Genomic DNA, 8382 nt, shown 5'->3' with positions numbered 1-8382 from the left:
AGTGATTCTCAACTGGTGGGTCGCGACCCAAAAGTGGGTCGCGGACCCGTTCTCAGTGGGTCGCGGGCCTTTGCCTGGGAAAAAAAATGTTAAGAACAAAATCCTGTGCTTTTATTTTGAAGTGGATTTTTTATGCCGCGGAGTGCCGTCTATTCACAGGCCTTGTAATGTTAATAGACACCCACCAAACTGCACCATCTTTTCATTAAATAAATTTGAGAAGTTGAAAATTTTCCTCAATTTGGGTCACGGCCGATAAGTCCCGATATATATATGTAACGAGTAGATCACACACCCCAAACACACTCTGGCGCTTAGCGATGGACAATGTGGGCCGCGTAGGAGCGGGGGGGGGGTTGTGGGCTGCTCTGGTCCCAGTCCGCCCATGGTCACGGCTTGTCCTTTAGGGGTGATGGTGGGTCCCGAAGCCAGACCAGTTGAGAACCACTGCTCTAGGGGACAGGTTTTAAGACATAATTGACCCTGAAGAAGTCCCGGAACCTGCGTCTCACATCCGCTTCTCACAATTTTCTGTCTTATACAGAAAATCCAAGGACAAAGACAGCATAGAGTTGCCTGGGCCGCTTGACTGACAGGTAATCTAAGGAAAAAAAAAAACACAGCAATAAGCACTAACCACCAAAGATTTTTTGCCCCGAATCAAAAAAAGAGAGATGTCACAGGTGAGAGCTTTAAAAGCTTGCTTTGATGTCATGGGGAGCCGCCGCTGTTGAGTACTTTGTGTAACAGGAATAGCACGTCTTTAATGACTGACTTAAGTAATGTGATTCATTTCTTTTGACAGTCGAGTTGCAAATCACACCATAGCGAGCAGGAGAGAGCGCACGCGTCTTAAAAGCCACCGACTGAACTTCTGCCTCCCAGCCCACGCTGAAGACAGACGACAGCTACTTAGCCTTTTCCAATTATGACTTTAAGTTAATTGAGAGGAACGACAAGCACATTTTCAGTCGGTGTCGTTGAATTGATGGGCATTCGGTGGCGGCGAGAACTATTAGAGCTTGTTTATGAAAATAACACGAGTGCAATATTCAGATTCTTTATAATATGTTTATCTTGTACAACATATACTGTTCATTTATAGTGCTAAGCACGCACACAGCAGCGTGCGGCAAGACACTTCAGTCTAAGGTTTGAATGTATAATCAAGGTATGTTTTGCTGCTCTCGGTCTCCGTTTGCGTGGTTGGGGAGCTTTAAAGGGCTTTCGTTCAGCCGTTCAGCTAATTTGATTTTAAATCTGCAGAGTGGACGAGGTAATATGGGGGCTGAGCTGTCATCTGGGGGCAGCATCAAACCCTTGGTAATGAACAGGGACGCAAACCCGGCTAACACACTCAACCAGTAGTTGTAGTGGGGAGTTGGAAACAGAGAGTGGAGGTCGGTGTTGGTAAAGACGGGGGCAGCTCTGACATGGAGATATCCCCAGGTCGTGCGAAGAGGGAAGTCAAATCAGGGCCTTTTGATTCAGCTCAACCCACCGGCCTCTTGAAAAAACCAATTACAACTTAATCTGCACTGGAGACGGAGGCGAACAAGTTAACGCGGTCGTCCAAGCAATGAGAGCAGCGGAAATTGGAAAATAAAATACTGACTGAATTATGTGTGTGTGGGTAGTTTTCAATTGAGAAGTGACAGCAGATGTTACATCTCGAGTCCTCTGTGACGACTAACTTGGTTATATTAGCGAGGGTTTATATTTCAGTCTCTCATCCCTGCTGAACAAGTTCAGATCATTGGGTCGCTTGTGTTTATTGTGGGTGCAATTAGTTATCAAGTTATCTAAACATTTGGAAAGAAAAGATTGGAAGACTTTATAAAACCTTGAAAAGTAGTACGCCTTGAGAAAGTCGATTGGTTTTGCAGGATCGTCCAAGCCACATTGGCCCATTTCACCTTTCAGTGCACTAATAAAGCTGAGATTCATATGCAGCCACAAAAGGCATACTGTGTATTTGAATTTGGGACTGTTAAGCCTTTTTATTGAACCCTGGTGGGACTAAATATCTGGACCGGCACAAAGTATGGTTATAGCCCTTTTATACTGAATACAGAATTTCGGTTTTCGATTAGTCTTACTGTAGATTTGACAGTTTGACAAATCATGCATAGGGATTGAGGAGGAAGCAGTGTATTAAATCATATTTTGGTGAAGGAAATGTGACTGTTTAGAACACACAAAGCTTTTGTTTGTAGGAGGAATGGTTTGAGAGGTTTCTCTAAGTGGCTTTCCCCAGCTGTGAATCTAAGCTAACCGCAGCCACCAATCTCCATGAAGCACAAAGCTACTTTTGAACGCTTCACAGTCAAAAGATTTTTTGGCTTGATCGTAATACAAAGTTGCAAATGAGGCCTATGGTTTTCCGTCTCCTTCCAATAAAACTGTTCTGCAGATCATTGAAAGGATATTTGAAACCAATTACAGGCAATGATTGCAAAACACAAGGGTTTATGGGTACGAGACAGATGTTGACATCTGTTAGTCAGTAATTACTCTTGGAAAGCCTGGCATAACACAGTACACTGAGGGTAAACCACACGCTGAATTCAAACGTCAATTCTGCTAGAACTTAGTGTTCAGATCCTGTAAGATTACAGACAATGTAATGTTGTATGAAGGAGAAATGAGAACAATAAAAAACTAATTATGGTCAGATCAACAACAATGCTTTCTAGCAAAAATAAGAGCGGCCATTGTTTTGCACAAATGTAACAGATCAGAACTTTCCAACCGCATGAAACAAAAAGTGCCATTCCAACAAATTAGACAGTTAGTGGTTAAAGTATAGACCTCCTACAGAGACTACCCTGCACAGATATTCTGTCCTGAACAATGAATCCTTCAGACACATGTTATTCTTATTATTTCGCCTTTAACTGGCACTGACGTAATGCCGCAAATGTCCGTTTAGATTAGGAGATATCTTGTCGGGAAAACTGAGGACGGCTCTGATGGATGAGGTGGTTCATCCACTGTGGAACATGCTTTGTAAATTCTCCAACAGGTTGCACCTTTAGTTTGGATATCTGACATCTGAGTGCAGATGAAAGGAAAGTCAGGGGTTCTCTGAAGTCATTGTGAACATGTTTTAAGCGGGGGCAGGAGTATTTGAACCAGTCGCCGTGGGGAACACGTCGAAATGTTGGAGGGATGAGGTGACACTTTGCGTTTCCTTAATCTCTCAGTTTTAATACATATTATCCCTTTAAGGTAGACTCCTTTTAAGAAACGTGATATTAACAATCCAAAAACTCTGGAAACCACAAAGGTGTCAACAGTCTTCTTGCCAATTCGCATCAGTACAATCCATGAACTACCCTTCTTTGGTTAATATTATAAACAACTATATTATTCACTCTAAAAGCACATCCTCTTGTTTGATGTAGCTTTAATATCATGATGTGTAGTTATCTGGATATGACATTACCTGTGTCAGGAGTCACAGCCCAGCTCAGATAGTTGAAACATGATGACACGGGGCAGCCTCTCTGCATTACAGAAAGTCAAAATGATGGCTCTCAGTGAAATGTCCATAGAAAGGCAGAAAGTTACTGATACTGGCCTTTCATGCTCTCTCTACATTCGTGTCTCATTCCCTGCTCCTGCTGTAGTGGTCAGTGAGCTCCGAGGCAACTTTGATGAATTAATCCAATAGAAGAAATTGGTCTTTCAAATGTAAAGAGCACCTTGGTTCTGGAAAGTAATTCATGACGGGGAAGGAAGGTAGAGAGGCTCGAATCAGCATGAGAGGAGAGGTGAATGGACGAACCTGAAAGAAACACACTACACTGGAGGGAGTGTGTCCGAGTGTGTGTGTGTGTGTGTGTGGAAAAACTTGTGTGCACGGGATGCAGCTGCCAAAAACCCAAGGATCAAACCCGTCCTAAACAGGGTCTCAGGTCCAAACTGAAAGTCTGATCAGATCCCGATCTCTATACAGTTTTTTTGCATGGCTTGTATTTTGCTTTGAACGTGATAGAAACAAAGATGTTTGTTATGAACCAGGGTGACATATTATGCCAAAAAATCACAACCAGAGACAGACAGGAACCAAGCCACAACTGACTTCCAATAGCAACCATTTATCAGGTTTGACACAATGACAGAGGAGTGTCACCGGTCCAGATTTGAAAAGCCACACATCACATATTTTGCTGCTCTGACTGGTTGTAGGTATCAGTATTGGTAGTATCAGGGTAGCACAAACACAAGGGATTGGAGCCAAATGCATTCAACTAAAGGCAGAGCGGAAGCAGTTCAATGATTTAATCATCACAAAGAGACAAAGCTTACTGGATGGTGAGGCAGGCGGAAGTCGATAGCAGAGAATCAGTGGCAGTCCAGTCAGGCAAGCAAATTCGTGAAGGAGCGGGAAAACATCTTAAGTAGAAAGTCCAAAAGTCGAGGTAGAAAATGCAGAAACAAGAAGAACAAACATTCCTGAGACAAAGGACCACAAAGACTCACACTAGTGAGGGTAGGACCTCATCAGGATCAGGTGAAACTAATCAGGGTAGGGCTGGCAATCAAAACCGGAGGCAGGAAGTCAAGTTACAGACATGATTAGAGGGGAATATTACAAAATAAAACAGGAAACACTAATAACACTAAAACCATTACGATAGGTCTATCCAGTTGTGTCCAGTCTGCAGGTCTGTCCGGCAAAAACACACCAAGCTCACTAATTCGCATTTGCAAGTCAGTTTAGTGATGCTAATAAGAACCAGAATCATTGAGCGGAAAGGAAATGAATCAAATCTAAACCATGAAAAACTCCTTAATCATTCAAAAGAGGTCTAAAAAGGTGTCTTGCATCCTGCAGTGCAGTTAGAATACATTTTTAGAAAGCATCGTCTACAGTGTGTCAACCTTCAAGTGGCATTTTGTTGGGCCCAGTTGCATTCAGATTACAGTCTATGGTCTTTATTAAATAGCCAGGTCCATCTTATTTTGGGTAACGTGACTGTTTTACTCATCGTGTGATCCATTGTAATGGTAGAAGACGGGACAACCACTTGGCTTCGAAACATCCAACATCTGCACGAGCCCACCTGTTGCGACAAACGTATTAAATCGAGACAAATATCCAAATTGAAACCCTTTTTTTTTTCCACATTCAACTTTCCAAATGATTTCATCTCATCTATTGCCGAGAACGCTCTCTCTGTTAAAGGTGACAAATTGCATCAAGGAGAAGAGCGTGATTTGATCAAGCATCTCTAGAACCGACTGGTATATTATCTTATTATTCCTTGAATTAGTGCGCGACTTCACCGTGCTTTTCATCACATGCCTAATTACGGTAATTGACATGACTTAAATGGAGTTCACTGTAATCATGTAGCATACAGGAAAAAAATAAAAAAGATGATTTCCCTCTTATTTCTTTAATAAACACCGGTCTTCATCATGACAAATCATCAAGCATATGTTTGCGTTCGGTAATTACTGTAGATTTGAACATATGTGCTTGCAACAGTTGAACATACTTCTTGGCAGGTTGCAAAAACATTCCTGGGAGAACTTCATGTCAGATTTCAGGCCTGAGGAGTTAAAAAGCCAAACTGTGACGTAAACCTCAGCTGACATACGGTATAACTCCTCACGGTGCAGCCTCGGTAATGATTTAACGCCAGATTAAAATGCCACTTCCTGCTATACAAGCAAAAAAAAAAAGAAGTCAGTGCATCACACTTACCTCTTCGTTGGAGCACTCTTAAAACAAGAGAAGGAGAAAAAAAAAAAGCTGATAAGTTTCAATTGAGCATAAACTCAATCAGGGCATCCGAGATTGGCCTCATGAGGATGAAGCAATGTGACAGGCCTAAAGAGGTTAGACGCCAGGTTTATCCAATTACGGCTCAGCAATAAACAATCCCAGAAACCCTCTATCCCCCAATCGGCTCATTGCTCTCCTCTCTCTCTCCTCACTCAGTTTGAAACTTGACCCACCATTTGTATCCATATACCGCTGACGGATGCCCTTGCGCCGAGCACTGACACTACTTGTGATGAGTGTGTGTGACTGGAGTCTGCCAATCTGTGCGCCCTCCATGCTCCTGCCCCGCTAAGCAAATATTCACAGGCTCTGATGGCGTCGTTTTTTTCTAGATTAGTGAAGAGCCGTCTGCAGATGATGATAATGAGACACTCTATTTCCCCTACTCTGGCCATTTGAGAGACAGTCAGATGGACTGATAATCTGGTTTGTGCTGGGGGCCTCATCCATAGAGTCCCACCGTCGCGTTGACATTAGTGCCAAGACGTATTAGCACATTAGCCCGAATGGGCGATGATGTGTTCTCAGTCAGTTAAGCGGAGTATTATAGCGGCCGTGTTATGGTTATGGTGATGGCTTTATGGAGTCGGTGACAACTCCATTGATCTCCAGACGCACCTGCTAATGCCAAAAATCCGAGTGAACAACAAAAAAGTCGGAGAATGATGGAGAAGAAGGTGAGGAAGATCGAATTTTAGCTTAATTAAAAAGACAAACAGGCAAATAAAGAACTTTAAGGAAGCTGTTTGTTTCGAAGTAGGGCCCCCCCCCCCCGGAAAAGTTAATGAATAGTAGGTTCCTGCTATCTTAAGGGATCACAGTCCGACGATCAAGACTTAAGTGAGCAGGTTTGAGAAGGGGCGGTTTCAAAGAATCTATTTTGATTCCTAATTTAGCGGTCTGGATGTCCCTAGAATGCAGGAGCCCTGCAGTCTAGTCATTACACGCCACAGGCCATAGACACAGATCTATAAATGTTTGGTATTAAACGGACCCATTGATGGTCTGCCCTCACTCCCCTTGCTCCCGTTAATGGAGCTTTTATGAATCTCAGGCCTCATTTGTCTCTCATGGTTAGGGGCTTTCTGCAGTCTGAATTGTGTAATAATGGCAAACCCAATTTGCTTTGTGCTACGTTAATCTCAACACGCCCCTTCTCTCTCTTTCATGCTTCCCTAACTGCATTCAGCTCATTCATCAATGATTCTATTATCACTCAGTTCTTTTTACTGTGTGTGTGTGTGTGTGGTGGTGTTGGTGGAGGGGGAGGCCATAAAATAAACCCAACTTATGCCACTCTACTCGTAACAGACAAGTAAAGCAACAATGATGACATTCTGGAGAAAAAAAAAAGCCATTAACGACGAGGCTATTATCTCCTTTAAAATTCTTTTTTTTTGTTCAGCATAAACCAAAACATTTCCTCAAACAATCAGCCCATTTTTTACTGAGTGTGTCTTGTGTGGACTCGGCTCCAGCTACTGTTTAAGCCGCTGGTATTACAGGAAATTACTGATTAAGGTTAAAGGCCTCACATCTGTTTTGGGAATACACATGCTGGTCTCAGAACAGCCAATGCGGGACTCTAATTACAAAGGAAGCAGTAGTTATTGCTTTGCCTGCATATGGAAAATAACAAAAAAACCAATGACCTTTCAACAACAGACTACATATTAAACAAAATTCTGTCCGGTCCTCTTCTTTTTCATCTAATTCTCTAGTGCACACGCACACGGACGTCCACTTTCGTGGGCACAAAGATGCTTTGAATGAAAGCATTCAGGGGCAGCAATTTGGCATTTTTTACTTTATTGGACAAGTGATAGTATAAAGGCAGAGAGGAAATGAGGGACTAGAGAGGTAGGGTTGAGTATAACATGGGTAGTCTATTATTATTATTATATCTGCTACTCTGACAGGAAATGTTTAAATCTGGTTCTGGACCTGCATATCAGATGATGGCAACCGAGATTCTTGTTTTTCGCATTTTGATTTGTTATAGTAGGAAAAGCACTTGGCGTTAACAATAGCATGACAACTGGATTAACAGGGTTGCATTGGACCAAACAAACCTCGGAAACCAGTGGTAACAAAGAATACAGTCGGCTACCGAGGTGGTTTCCTCGCTGGGTTTGGCTCCTGGCATCCTGGCCCTAAGTCAGTTCAATTAGCTACATGGTTGACCAAGCTGACAACAGTTAGTGGTTGGCTACATAGCAACCTTTCCATCAGGAGTGTGATTTCCCATTGGTCGAACTCTTCAGCTATTTTTATTGTTTACATAAGAGCCTATCAGCGACCTCATTCAATCCCTAAAACCAAATAACACACAAACACATTGGTAATGAATGTGGATGGTATAAAAGTATCACCAAATATTAAATTCTACTCTGGACTGCAGCACAACTCGATATCAAAGCATTAACAAACGCAAACAGCAGGGAGAAATTGGCTTTTTTTTACCTGTATCCTTGACATCCTTGAACTTGACTATAGTTAAAATGGAAAAGAAAACCAATCTCATGAGTTACACATGTTCTGAAAGGGTCCAGATGGTGATTTCATAGCCAAAAAAGGGTCAG

The 8382-nt window shown here is 42.5% G+C and overlaps 1 long non-coding RNA gene across 2 annotated transcripts in view; it reads right to left on the bottom strand.

Annotated features, from left to right (window-relative positions):
* LOC113748377 (uncharacterized) overlaps positions 1–4524 on the bottom strand; it is a 136439-nt gene extending 131915 nt beyond the window's left edge. For both annotated transcript variants that reach the window (XR_003464311.1, XR_003464309.1), the window contains exon 1: positions 4315–4524. This is a non-coding gene — a long non-coding RNA (uncharacterized LOC113748377). The remainder of the gene's footprint in view (positions 1–4314) is intronic.
* Between the last annotated feature and the right edge of the window lie 3858 nt (positions 4525–8382).

This window comes from Larimichthys crocea, chromosome XX, assembly GCF_000972845.2.
Source record: "Larimichthys crocea isolate SSNF chromosome XX, L_crocea_2.0, whole genome shotgun sequence".
Lineage (NCBI taxonomy): Eukaryota > Metazoa > Chordata > Actinopteri > Sciaenidae > Larimichthys > Larimichthys crocea.
Note: the sequence above shows the minus strand (reverse complement) of the source record. Positions and strands in the feature narration are given on the sequence as shown.